At 42.7% G+C, this 218-nt stretch overlaps 1 protein-coding gene across 1 annotated transcript in view; it reads right to left on the minus strand.

Moving 5' to 3' along the window:
- Positions 1 to 218, minus strand: part of LOC119594353 (3'-5' RNA helicase YTHDC2-like) — a gene marked incomplete at its 3' end in the record, with an annotated part of 122,633 nt that overhangs the window by 7,399 nt on the left and 115,016 nt on the right.

Below are 218 nucleotides of genomic sequence, written 5' to 3' on the forward strand. Positions count from 1 at the left end.
CAGATTGAAGGGGGTTAACACTGGATTTTCATATCAGAAAAAAATGACTTTGGGCTAGGTGACAGGAATGGGCCATCATGAAAAAAACTGGCTCACAGCTGGGTAACAAGAATGATCCGTCATGTGATACTGTTGCTAAGTGGTGGGTGACTCGACCATCTTGTTAAAGAGTTTTTTGAGGAGGATTACTAAGTGAGCAGACTTCCACCAGCAAACAA

This window comes from Penaeus monodon, chromosome 33, assembly GCF_015228065.2.
Source record: "Penaeus monodon isolate SGIC_2016 chromosome 33, NSTDA_Pmon_1, whole genome shotgun sequence".
Lineage (NCBI taxonomy): Eukaryota > Metazoa > Arthropoda > Malacostraca > Decapoda > Penaeidae > Penaeus > Penaeus monodon.